The 13,277-nt window shown below is 43.7% G+C and overlaps 1 protein-coding gene across 1 annotated transcript in view; it reads right to left on the bottom strand.

The window, feature by feature from the left end:
• The window catches only part of TMUB1 (transmembrane and ubiquitin like domain containing 1), a 29,050-nt gene extending 19,718 nt beyond the window's left edge, over positions 1-9,332 (bottom strand). The window contains exon 1 of the mRNA XM_073551712.1: positions 9,122-9,332. The gene's annotated coding sequence lies outside the window, so the exon portion shown is untranslated. The remainder of the gene's footprint in view (positions 1-9,121) is intronic.
• Positions 9,333-13,277: the final 3,945 nt, after the last annotated feature.

Here is a 13,277-nt window from a genome sequence, read left to right as displayed (position 1 = left end):
AGCCCCGTCATCATTATACAGCCCCGTCATCATTATACAGCCCCGTCATCATTATACAGCCCCATCATCATTATACAGCCCCATCATCATTATACAGCCTCATCATTACACAGCCTCATCATCATTATACAGCCCATCATCATTATACAGCCCCATCATCATTATACAGCCCCATCATCATTATACAGCCTCATCATTACACAGCCCCATCATCATTATACAGCCCATCATCATTATACAGCCCCATCATCATTATACAGCCCCATCATCATTATACAGCCTCATCATCATTATACAGCCCCATCATCATTATACAGCCCCATCATTATACAGCCCCGTCATCATTATACAGCCTCGTCATCATTACACAGCCCCGTCATCATTACACAGCCCCGTCATCATTACACAGCCTCGTCATCATTATACAGCCCCGTCATCATTATACAGCCTCATCATCATTATACAGCCTCATCATCATTATACAGCCCCGTCATCATTATACAGCCCCGTCATCATTATACAGCCCCGTCATCATTATACAGCCCCGTCATCATTATACAGCCCCGTCATCATCATACAGCCTCATCATCATTATACAGCCTCATCATTACACAGCCCCCATCATCATTATACAGCCCCATCATCATTACACAGCCCCCATCATCATTATACAGCCCCATCATCATCATACAGCCTCATCATCATTATACAGCCTCATCATCATACAGCCTCATCATTATACAGCCCCATCATCATTATACAGCCTCATCATTATACAGCCCCATCATCATTATACAGCCCCATCATTACACAGCCCCCATCATCATTACACAGCCCCCATCATCATTACACAGCCCCCATCATCATTATACAGCCCCATCATCATCATACAGCCTCATCATCATTATACAGCCCCATCATCATTACACAGCCCCCATCATCATTACACAGCCCCATCATCATTACACAGCCCCCATCATCATTACACAGCCCCGTCATCATTACACAGCCCCGTCATCATTACACAGCCCCATCATTATACAGCCTCGTCATCATTATACAGCCCCGTCATCATTATACAGCCTCGTCATCATTATACAGCCCCGTCATCATTATACAGCCTCATCATCATTATACAGCCCCGTCATCATTATACAGCCTCGTCATCATTATACAGCCCCGTCATCATTATACAGCCTCGTCATCATTATACAGCCTCATCATCATTATACAGCCCCATCATCATTATACAGCCCCGTCATCATTATACAGCCTCGTCATCATTATACAGCCCCGTCATCATTATACAGCCGCGTCATCATTATACAGCCCCATCATCATTACACAGCCCCGTCATCATTATACAGCCCCATCATCATTACACAGCCCCATCATTATACAGCCTCATCATCATTATACAGCCCCGTCATCATTATACAGCCCTGTCATCATTATACAGCCCCGTCATCATCATCATTATACAGCCCCATCATCATTATACAGCCCCATCATCATTATACAGCCCCATCATCATTATACAGCCCCATCATCATTATACAGCCCCATCATCATTATACAGCCCCATCATCATTATACAGCCCCGTCATCATTATACAGCCCCATCATTATACAGCCCCGTCATCATTATACAGCCTCATCATCATTATACAGCCCCGTCATCATTATACAGCCTCGTCATCATTATACAGTCTCATCATCATTATACAGCCCCGTCATCATTATACAGCCTCGTCATCATTATACAGCCCCGTCATCATTATACAGCCTCATCATCATTATACAGCCCCATCATCATTATACAGCCCCATCATCATTATACAGCCCCATCATCATTATACAGCCTCATCATCATTATACAGCCCCATCATCATTATACAGCCTCATCATCATTATACAGCCTCATCATCATTATACAGCCCCGTCATCATTATACAGCCTCGTCATCATTATACAGCCCCGTCATCATTATACAGCCTCATCATCATTATACAGCCCCATCATCATTATACAGCCTCATCATCATTATACAGCCCCATCATCATTATACAGCCCCATCATCATTATACAGCCCCATCATCATTACACAGCCCCATCATTATACAGCCCCGTCATCATTATACAGCCTCGTCATCATTACACAGCCCCGTCATCATTACACAGCCCCGTCATCATTACACAGCCCCGTCATCATTACACAGCCTCGTCATCATTATACAGCCCCGTCATCATTATACAGCCCCATCATCATTATACAGCCCCATCATTATACAGCCTCATCATCATTATACAGCCCCATCATCATTATACAGCCCCATCATCATTACACAGCCCCATCATTATACAGCCCCATCATCATTATACAGCCCCATCATCATTATACAGCCTCATCATCATTATACAGCCCCATCATCATTATACAGCCCCATCATCATTACACAGCCCCATCATTATACAGCCCCGTCATCATTATACAGCCTCATCATCATTACACAGCCCCGTCATCATTACACAGCCCCGTCATCATTACACAGCCCCGTCATCATTACACAGCCTCGTCATCATTATACAGCCCCGTCATCATTATACAGCCCCGTCATCATTATACAGCCCCATCATCATTATACAGCCCCATCATTATACAGCCTCATCATCATTATACAGCCCCATCATCATTATACAGCCCCATCATCATTACACAGCCCCATCATTATACAGCCCCGTCATCATTACACAGCCCCGTCATCATTATACAGCCCCGTCATCATTATACAGCCCCATCATCATTATACAGCCCCATCATTATACAGCCTCATCATCATTATACAGCCCCATCATCATTATACAGCCCCATCATCATTACACAGCCCCATCATTATACAGCCCCGTCATCATTATACAGCCTCGTCATCATTACACAGCCCCGTCATCATTACACAGCCCCGTCATCATTACACAGCCCCGTCATCATTACACAGCCTCGTCATCATTACACAGCCCCGTCATCATTACACAGCCCCGTCATCATTACACAGCCCCGTCATCATTACACAGCCCCGTCATCATTATACAGCCCCGTCATCATTATACAGCCTCGTCATCATTACACAGCCCCGTCATCATTACACAGCCTCGTCATCATTACACAGCCCCGTCATCATTATACAGCCCCGTCATCATTACACAGCCCCGTCATCATTACACAGCCCCGTCATCATTACACAGCCCCGTCATCATTATACAGCCCCGTCATCATTATACAGCCTCGTCATCATTACACAGCCCCGTCATCATTACACAGCCCCGTCATCATTACACAGCCCCGTCATCATTATACAGCCTCGTCATCATTACACAGCCCCGTCATCATTACACAGCCCCGTCATCATTACACAGCCCCGTCATCATTACACAGCCCCGTCATCATTACACAGCCCCGTCATCATTATACAGCCTCGTCATCATTACACAGCCCCGTCATCATTACACAGCCTCGTCATCATTACACAGCCCCGTCATCATTATACAGCCCCGTCATCATTATACAGCCCCGTCATCATTATACAGCCCCATCATCATTATACAGCCCCATCATTATACAGCCTCATCATCATTATACAGCCCCATCATCATTATACAGCCCCATCATCATTACACAGCCCCATCATTATACAGCCCCGTCATCATTACACAGCCTCGTCATCATTATACAGCCCCGTCATCATTATACAGCCCCGTCATCATTATACAGCCCCATCATCATTATACAGCCCCATCATTATACAGCCTCATCATCATTATACAGCCCCATCATCATTATACAGCCCCATCATCATTACACAGCCCCATCATTATACAGCCCCGTCATCATTACACAGCCTCGTCATCATTATACAGCCCCGTCATCATTATACAGCCCCATCATTATACAGCCCCGTCATCATTATACAGCCTCATCATCATTATACAGCCCCATCATCATTATACAGCCCCGTCATCATTATACAGCCCCGTCATCATTATACAGCCCCATCATTATACAGCCCCGTCATCATTATACAGCCTCATCATCATTATACAGCCTCATCATCATTATACAGCCCCATCATCATTATACAGCCCCATCATCATTACACAGCCCCATCATTATACAGCCCCGTCATCATTATACAGCCTCGTCATCATTACACAGCCCCGTCATCATTATACAGCCCCGTCATCATTATACAGCCCCGTCATCATTATACAGCACCATCATTATACAGCCCCGTCATCATTATACAGCCTCATCATCATTATACAGCCTCATCATCATTATACAGCCCCATCATCATTATACAGCCCCATCATCATTACACAGCCCCATCATTATACAGCCCCGTCATCATTATACAGCCCCGTCATCATTATACAGCCTCATCATCATTATACAGCCTCATCATCATTATACAGCCCCATCATCATTATACAGCCCCATCATCATTACACAGCCCCATCATTATACAGCCCCGTCATCATTATACAGCCTCGTCATCATTACACAGCCCCATCATTATACAGCCCCGTCATCATTATACAGCCCCGTCATCATTATACAGCCCCATCATTATACAGCCCCGTCATCATTATACAGCCTCATCATCATTATACAGCCTCATCATCATTATACAGCCTCATCATCATTACACAGCCCCATCATTACACAGCCTCGTCATCATTATACAGCCCCGTCATCATTATACAGCCCCATCATTATACAGCCCCGTCATCATTATACAGCCTCATCATCATTATACAGCCTCATCATCATTATACAGCCCCATCATCATTATACAGCCCCATCATCATTACACAGCCCCATCATTATACAGCCCCGTCATCATTATACAGCCTCGTCATCATTACACAGCCCCGTCATCATTACACAGCCCCGTCATCATTACACAGCCCCGTCATCATTATACAGCCTCGTCATCATTACACAGCCCCGTCATCATTACACAGCCCCGTCATCATTACACAGCCCCGTCATCATTACACAGCCCCGTCATCATTATACAGCCCCGTCATCATTATACAGCCTCGTCATCATTACACAGCCCCGTCATCATTACACAGCCTCGTCATCATTACACAGCCCCGTCATCATTACACAGCCCCGTCATCATTACACAGCCCCGTCATCATTACACAGCCCCGTCATCATTACACAGCCCCGTCATCATTATACAGCCCCGTCATCATTATACAGCCTCGTCATCATTACACAGCCCCGTCATCATTACACAGCCCCGTCATCATTACACAGCCCCGTCATCATTATACAGCCTCGTCATCATTACACAGCCCCGTCATCATTACACAGCCCCGTCATCATTACACAGCCCCGTCATCATTACACAGCCCCGTCATCATTACACAGCCCCGTCATCATTATACAGCCTCGTCATCATTACACAGCCCCGTCATCATTACACAGCCTCGTCATCATTACACAGCCCCGTCATCATTATACAGCCCCGTCATCATTATACAGCCCCGTCATCATTATACAGCCCCATCATCATTATACAGCCCCATCATTATACAGCCTCATCATCATTATACAGCCCCATCATCATTATACAGCCCCATCATCATTACACAGCCCCATCATTATACAGCCCCGTCATCATTACACAGCCTCGTCATCATTATACAGCCCCGTCATCATTATACAGCCCCGTCATCATTATACAGCCCCATCATCATTATACAGCCCCATCATTATACAGCCTCATCATCATTATACAGCCCCATCATCATTATACAGCCCCATCATCATTACACAGCCCCATCATTATACAGCCCCGTCATCATTACACAGCCTCGTCATCATTATACAGCCCCGTCATCATTATACAGCCCCATCATTATACAGCCCCGTCATCATTATACAGCCTCATCATCATTATACAGCCCCGTCATCATTATACAGCCTCATCATCATTATACAGCCTCATCATCATTATACAGCCCCGTCATCATTATACAGCCTCATCATCATTATACAGCCTCATCATCATTATACAGCCTCGTCATCATTATACAGCCTCATCATCATTATACAGCCTCATCATCATTATACAGCCTCGTCATCATTATACAGCCCCCATCATCATTATACAGCCCCATCATCATTATACAGCCCCGTCATCATTATACAGCCCCCATCATCATTATACAGCCCCCATCATCATTATACAGCCCCATCATCATTATACAGCCTCGTCATCATTATACAGCCCCCATCATCATTATACAGCCTCATCATCATTATACAGCCCCATCATTATACAGCCTCATCATCATTATACAGCCCCATCATCATTATACAGCCCCGTCATCATTATACAGCCTCATCATCATTATACAGCCTCATCATCATTATACAGCCTCGTCATCATTATACAGCCTCATCATCATTATACAGCCTCATCATCATTATACAGCCTCGTCATCATTATACAGCCCCCATCATCATTATACAGCCCCATCATCATTATACAGCCCCGTCATCATTATACAGCCTCATCATCATTATACAGCCTCATCATCATTATACAGCCTCGTCATCATTATACAGCCCCCATCATCATTACACAGCCCCATCATTACACAGCCCCATCATCATTATACAGCCCCATCATCATTATACAGCCCCATCATCATTATACAGCCCCATCATCATTATACAGCCCCATCATTATACAGCCTCATCATTATACAGCCCCATCATCATTATACAGCCCCATCATCATTACACAGCCCCATCATTATACAGCCTCGTCATCATTATACAGCCTCGTCATCATTATACAGCCTCGTCATCATTATACAGCCTCGTCATCATTATACAGCCTCGTCATCATTATACAGCCCCGTCATCATTATACAGCCCCGTCATCATCATACAGCCTCATCATTATACAGCCTCATCATTATACAGCCCCGTCATCATTATACAGCCTCATCATTATACAGCCTCATCATTATACAGCCACGTCATCATTATACAGCCCCATCATCATTATACAGCCCCATCATCATTATACAGCCTCATCATCATTATACAGCCCCGTCATCATTATACAGCCCCATCATCATTATACAGCCCCGTCATCATTATACAGCCTCATCATTATACAGCCCCATCATTATACAGCCCCGTCATCATTATACAGCCTCGTCATCATTATACAGCCTCGTCATCATTATACAGCCCCGTCATCATTACACAGCCCCGTCATCATTACACAGCCCCGTCATCATTATACAGCCTCGTCATCATTATACAGCCCCGTCATCAGTATACAGCCCCGTCATCATTATACAGCCTCATCATTATACAGCCCCATCATTATACAGCCCCATCATTATACAGCCTCGTCATCATTATACAGCCTCATCATTATACAGCCTCATCATTATACAGCCCCATCATTATACAGCCTCGTCATCATTATACAGCCCCGTCATCAGTATACAGCCCCATCATCAGTATACAGCCCCATCATCATTATACAGCCCCATCATCATTATACAGCCTCATCATCATTATACAGCCCCATCATCAGTATACAGCCCCATCATCATTATACAGCCCCATCATCAGTATACAGCCCCATCATCATTATACAGCCCCATCATCATTATACAGCCCCATCATCATTATACAGCCTCATCATCATTATACAGCCCCATCATCAGTATACAGCCTCATCATCATTATACAGCCCCATCATCATTATACAGCCCGATCATCAGTATACAGCCCCATCATCATTATACAGCCCCATCATCATTATACAGCCCCATCATCATTATACAGCCCCATCATCATTACACAGCCTCATCATTATTATACAGCCCCATCATCACTACACGGCCCCCGTCACCAGAACACGGCCCCCGTCACCACTACACGGACCCCGTCACCACTACACGGCCCCCGTCACCAGTACACGGCCCCCGTCACCACTACACGGCCCCCGTCACCACTACACGGCCCCCGTCACCACTACACGGCCCCCGTCACCACTACACGGCCCCCGTCACCACTACACGGCCCCCGTCACCACTACACGGCCCCCGTCACCACTACACGGCCCCCGTCACCACTACACGGACCCCGTCACCACTACACGGCCCCCGTCACCACTACACGGCCCCCGTCACCACTACACGGCCCCCGTCACCACTACACGGACCCCGTCACCACTACACGGCCCCCGTCACCACTACACGGCCCCCGTCACCACTACACGGCCCCCGTCACCACTACACGGCCCCCGTCACCACTACACGGACCCCGTCACCACTACACGGACCCCGTCACCACTACACGGACCCCGTCACCACTACACGGACCCCGTCACCAGAACACGGCCCCCGTCACCAGAACACGGCCCCCGTCACCAGAACACGGCCCCCGTCACCAGAACACGGCCCCCGTCACCAGAACACGGCCCCCGTCACCACTACACGGCCCCCGGCACCACTACACGGCCCCCGTCACCACTACACGGCCCCCGTCACCACTACACGGCCCCCGTCACCACTACACGGCCCCCGTCACCACTACACGGCCCCCGTCACCACTACACGGACCCCGTCACCACTACACGGACCCCGTCACCACTACACGGACCCCGTCACCACTACACGGCCCCCGTCACCACTACACGGCCCCCGTCACCACTACACGGACCCCGTCACCACTACACGGACCCCGTCACCACTACACGGAACCCGTCACCAGAACACGGACCCCGTCACCAGAACACGGACCCCGTCACCACTACACGGACCCCCGTCACCACTACACGGACCCCGTCACCACTACACGGACCCCGGCACCAGAACACGGCCCCCGTCACCACTACACGGCCCCCGTCACCACTACACGGACCCCGGCACCAGAACACGGCCCCCGTCACCACTACACGGCCCCCGTCACCACTACACGGACCCCGTCACCAGAACACGGCCCCCGTCACCACTACACGGCCCCCGTCAACACTACACGGCCCCCGTCAACACTACACGGCCCCCGTCTCCTCACATTAAAGAGCGGACATGTCACAGGACACTGATGACGTCTTCAGAAGGCGCTGAAAACTCATGTCGGGAACTTCCGGGTCACGTGACGTGCTCTCAGCTCCGCAGACACCGGGGTGACGTCATCCGATAGTTCCAGGTAATAGAGAAGAGGCTCACACTGCCCTCTAGTGCCCAGCGCCGGAACACACCGTGATGTCACCGCAGGATGTGCGCTATACAGAGGGCAGTGCTGTATATACACAGTATACAGGGGTCAGTATTATATATACACAGTATACAGGGGTCAGTATTATATATACACAGTATACAGGGGTCAGTATTATATATACACAGTATACAGGGGTCAGTATTATATATACACAGTATACAGGGGTCAGTATTATATATACACAGTATACAGGGGTCAGTATTATATATATACAGTATACAGGGGTCAGTATTATATATATACAGTATACAGGGGTCAGTATTATATACAGTATACAGGGGTCAGTATTATATATACAGTATACAGGGGTCAGTATTATATATACACAGTATACAGGGGTCAGTATTATATACACAGTATACAGGGGTCAGTATTATATATACACAGTATACAGGGGTCAGTATTATATATATACAGTATACAGGGGTCAGTATTATATATACACAGTATACAGGGGTCAGTATTATATATACACAGTATACAGGGGTCAGTATTATATATACACAGTATACAGGGGTCAGTATTATATATACACAGTATACAGGGGTCAGTATTATATATATACAGTATACAGGGGTCAGTATTATATATACACAGTATACAGGGGTCAGTATTATATACAGTATACAGGGGTCAGTATTATATATACAGTATACAGGGGTCAGTATTATATATACACAGTATACAGGGGTCAGTATTATATATACACAGTATACAGGGGTCAGTATTATATACACAGTATACAGGGGTCAGTATTATATACAGTATACAGGGGTCAGTATTATATATACAGTATACAGGGGTCAGTATTATATATATACAGTATACAGGGGTCAGTATTATATATACACAGTATACAGGGGTCAGTATTATATATACACAGCATACAGGGGTCAGTATTATATATACACAGTATACAGGGGTCAGTATTATATATACACAGTATACAGGGGTCAGTATTATATATACACAGTATACAGGGGTCAGTATTATATATACAGTATACAGGGGTCAGTATTATATATACAGTATACAGGGGTCAGTATTATATATACACAGTATACAGGGGTCAGTATTATATATACAGTATACAGGGGTCAGTATTATATATACAGTATACAGGGGTCAGTATTATATATACACAGTATACAGGGGTCAGTATTATATATACACAGTATACAGGGGTCAGTATTATATATACACAGGATACAGGGGTCAGTATTATATATACACAGTATACAGGGGTCAGTATTATATATACACAGTATACAGGGGTCAGTATTATATATACAGTATACAGGGGTCAGTATTATATATACACAGTATACAGGGGTCAGTATTATATATACAGTATACAGGGGTCAGTATTATATATACAGTATACAGGGGTCAGTATTATATATATACAGCATACAGGGGTCAGTATTATATATACACAGCATACAGGGGTCAGTATTATATATACACAGGATACAGGGGTCAGTATTATATACAGTATACAGGGGTCAGTATTATATATATATACAGTATACAGGGGTCAGTATTATATATACACAGTATACAGGGGTCAGTATTATATATACACAGTATACAGGGGTCAGTATTATATATACACAGTATACAGGGGTCAGTATTATATATACACAGTATACAGGGGTCAGTATTATATATACACAGTATACAGGGGTCAGTATTATATATACACAGTATACAGGGGTCAGTATTATATATACACAGTATACAGGGGTCAGTATTATATATACAGTATACAGGGGTCAGTATTATATACACAGTATACAGGGGTCAGTATTATATATACACAGTATACAGGGGTCAGTATTATATATACACAGTATACAGGGGTCAGTATTATATACACAGTATACAGGGGTCAGTATTATATATACACAGTATACAGGGGTCAGTATTATATATACACAGCATACAGGGGTCAGTATTATATATACACAGTATACAGGGGTCAGTATTATATATATACAGTATACAGGGGTCAGTATTATATATACAGTATACAGGGGTCAGTATTATATATACACAGTATACAGGGGTCAGTATTATATATACAGTATACAGGGGTCAGTATTATATATACACAGCATACAGGGGTCAGTATTATATATACAGTATACAGGGGTCAGTATTATATATACACAGTATACAGGGGTCAGTATTATATATACAGTATACAGGGGTCAGTATTATATATACACAGTATACAGGGGTCAGTATTATATATACACAGTATACAGGGGTCAGTATTATATATACAGTATACAGGGGTCAGTATTATATATACACAGTATACAGGGGTCAGTATTATATATACACAGTATACAGGGGTCAGTATTATATATATACAGTATACAGGGGTCAGTATTATATATACACAGTATACAGGGGTCAGTATTATATATACAGTATACAGGGGTCAGTATTATATATACACAGCATACAGGGGTCAGTATTATATATACAGTATACAGGGGTCAGTATTATATATACACAGTATACAGGGGTCAGTATTATATATACAGTATACAGGGGTCAGTATTATATATACACAGGATACAGGGGTCAGTATTATATATACACAGTATACAGGGGTCAGTATTATATATATACAGTATACAGGGGTCAGTATTATATATATACAGTATACAGGGGTCAGTATTATATATACAGTATACAGGGGTCAGTATTATATATACACAGTATACAGGGGTCAGTATTATATATACAGTATACAGGGGTCAGTATTATATATACACAGCATACAGGGGTCAGTATTATATATACACAGCATACAGGGGTCAGTATTATATATACACAGCATACAGGGGTCAGTATTATATATACACAGTATACAGGGGTCAGTATTATATATACACAGTATACAGGGGTCAGTATTATATATACACAGCATACAGGGGTCAGTATTATATATACACAGCATACAGGGGTCAGTATTATATATACACAGCATACAGGGGTCAGTATTATATATACACAGCATACAGGGGTCAGTATTATATATACACAGCATACAGGGGTCAGTATTATATATACACAGCATACAGGGGTCAGTATTATATATACACAGCATACAGGGGTCAGTATTATATATACAGTATACAGGGGTCAGTATTATATATACACACTATACAGGGGTCAGTATTATATATATATATACAGTATACAGGGGTCAGTATTATATATACACAGTATACAGGGGTCAGTATTATATATACACAGTATACAGGGGTCAGTATTATATATACAGTATACAGGGGTCAGTATTATATATACAGTATACAGGGGTCAGTATTATATATACACAGTATACAGGGGTCAGTATTATATATACACAGTATACAAGGGTCAATATTATATATACACAGTATACAGGGGTCAGTATTATATATACAGTATACAGGGGTCAGTATTATATATACACAGTATACAGGGGTCAGTATTATATATACACAGTATACAGGGGTCAGTATTATATATACAGTATACAGGGGTCAGTATTATATATACAGTATACAGGGGTCAGTATTATATATACACAGGATACAGGGGTCAGTATTATATATACACAGTATACAGGGGTCAATATTATATATACACAGCATACAGGGGTCAGTATTATATATACACAGCATACAGGGGTCAGTATTATATATACACAGTATACAGGGGTCAGTATTATATATACACAGTATACAGGGGTCAGTATTATATATACACAGCATACAGGGGTCAGTATTATATATACACAGGATACAGGGGTCAGTATTATATATACACATTATACAGGGGTCAGTATTATATATACACAGTATACAGGGGTCAGTATTATATATACACAGTATACAGGGGTCAGTATTATATATACACAGCATACAGGGGTCAGTATTATATATAC

Source organism: Dendrobates tinctorius, unplaced genomic scaffold (genome assembly GCF_039654945.1).
Source record: "Dendrobates tinctorius isolate UK_male_01 unplaced genomic scaffold, ASM3965494v1 ptg000179l, whole genome shotgun sequence".
Taxonomy (NCBI): Eukaryota; Metazoa; Chordata; class Amphibia; order Anura; family Dendrobatidae; genus Dendrobates; species Dendrobates tinctorius.
Note: the sequence above shows the minus strand (reverse complement) of the source record. Positions and strands in the feature narration are given on the sequence as shown.